Below are 2,500 nucleotides of genomic sequence, written 5' to 3' on the forward strand. Positions count from 1 at the left end.
ATCGATTGGTTTCCGGTGAGAGTGGGGCTGAGACAGGGATGTGTGATGTCGCCGTGGCTGTTTAACTTGTATGTTGATGGAGTGGTGAGAGAGGTGAATGCTCGAGTGCTTGGACGAGGATTAAAACTGGTAGACGAGAATGATCATGAATGGGAGGTAAATCAGTTGTTGTTTGCGGATGATACTGTGCTGGTAGCAGACACAGAAGAGAAGCTTGAGCCGACTAGTGATAGAATTTGGAAGGGTGTGTGAGAGAAGGAAGTTGAGAGTTAATGTGGGTAAGAGTAAGGTTATGAGATGTACGAGAAGGGAAGGTGGTGCAAGGTTGAATGTCATGTTGAATGGAGAGTTACTTGAGGAGGTGGATCAGTTTAAGTACTTGGGGTCTGTTGTTGCAGCAGATGGTGGAGTGGAAGCAGATGTACGTCAGAGAGTCAATGAAGGTTGCAAAGTGTTGGGGGCAGTTAAGGGAGTAGTAAAAAATAGAGGGTTGGGCATGAATGTAAAGAGAGTTCTATATGAGAAAGTGATTGTACCAACTGTGATGTATGGATCGGAGTTGTGGGGAATGAAAGTGATGGAGAGACAGAAATTGAATGTGTTTGAGATGAAGTGTCTGAGGAGTATGGCTGGTGTATCTCGAGTAGATAGGGTCAGGAACGAGGTGGTGAGGGGTGAGAACGGGTGTAAGAAATGAGTTAGCGGCTAGAGTGGATATGAATGTGTTGAGGTGGTTTGGCCATGTTGAGAGAATGGAGAATGGCTGTCTGCTAAAGAAGGTGATGAATGCAAGAGTTGATGGGAGAAGTACAAGAGGAAGGCCAAGGTTTGGGTGGATGGATGGTGTGAAGAAAGCTCTGGGTGATAGGAGGATAGATGTGAGAGAGCCAAGAGAGCGTGCTAGAAATAGGAATGAATGGCGAGCGATTGTGACGCAGTTCCGGTAGGCCCTGCTGCTTCCTCCGGTGCCTTAGATGACCGCGGAGGGTAGCAGCAGTAGGGGACTCAGCAGTATGAAGCTTCATCTGTGGTGGAAATGTGGGAGGTTGGGCTGTGGCACCCTAGCAGTACCAGCTGAACTCGGCTGAGTCCCTGGTTAGGCTGGAGGAACATAGAGAGTAGAGGTCCCCTTTTTTGTTTTGTTCTTGTTGATGTCGGCTACCCCCCAAAATTGGGGAAGTGCCTTTGGTATATGTATGTGATGTATGTACAATGACCGCCATTTAAATATATTTGCGACTGATAACAAATTAGACTTATTAATTACTAATAAACATATGTAGGGACACGCATTCCAATCTCAAGTACTAAATTGAATAAATTAAATTGAAACAAATATCTACCACCAACACCTCCAATTACATTTGCATAGTACTCACCTTCATTCTTTAATAAACAAATTAAGGATCTCTCTCTCTCTCTCTCTCTCTCTCTCTCTCTCTCTCTCTCTCTCATCTCTTCAAACTAGCCTTCTCTTGAGAAACAACCAACACCGTATGACATGGCCTAGTGGGGTTCCGAAGAATGATTATGATGAGTGAGCCCATTCCGAATAAGTGGGGATCTAATTATGTCAATAATAGATACACATTTCATGGCTGGTAATTGCTCTCGATCTCCTTTTCTCGCCTCAGAGGCCGTCAGCGGATGATTAATCCTAATCCACCGTGAAAGATAGATGAAAGCTCTCTCTCTCTCTCTCTCTCTCTCTCTCTCTCTCTCTCTCTCTCTCTCTTTGATGCTTAACCTCGTTCTCCGAGAATGGAAGCCGGTTTATATACATCCTTCAACTTCAACGCGATAAAATCTTCTGACTTCCATTGGATTAATGTCCGCTACCACTGAATTCACAAAGGCAGTCTTGAGATATTCTCTAACAAAGAGGGACATTCTGTGTTGATTCATTCTGTCACTACATAAAATTGCTTTATACAGTCACGGGGATTAAACTTTTAAGCCAGAGATATTTACATGCAAATGAGTCTCGTCAAAAGCGTTCTCATGATTTTATGGAATAAGACTTCGCATGCTGCGGTCTCGAGTGAGATCGTGCTAAACTGTCAAGTATCGATAGAGATAGCAAAGTCTTACATCTGTGAAATGTAATCCAGGATATTGACATCTTGATTGTGAACCTTTGACGGGGTATAGGTAATAATATGATGAACCAGACATGCAAACTGAAGAACAGAATGACCCACAAAGAGATATTTTATCAGGGACTACAATTCGCCTTACATGGAGCACAACGGTGTCCTTAAAGCACTGACTTTATAGCACTTTCTCATAGTTTGATAAGGTAAGTGTCTTCTCTTGACAGACTTCTCCAAAACTTGAAGAAAAGAACAAATAACCTATAATATACTTCAAGGCATCATAAATCCAAGAAGATAATTACGAAAAAACATAAAAAGTAATATATATGAACACCATCTTTGGAATGAACTGGAAGTCGTTTTAACTTCTTCAAAATTATTTTATATATAGGCAATTAATCATA

The sequence above is a fragment of the Palaemon carinicauda genome, chromosome 27, assembly GCF_036898095.1.
Source record: "Palaemon carinicauda isolate YSFRI2023 chromosome 27, ASM3689809v2, whole genome shotgun sequence".
NCBI classification, from domain to species: domain Eukaryota; kingdom Metazoa; phylum Arthropoda; class Malacostraca; order Decapoda; family Palaemonidae; genus Palaemon; species Palaemon carinicauda.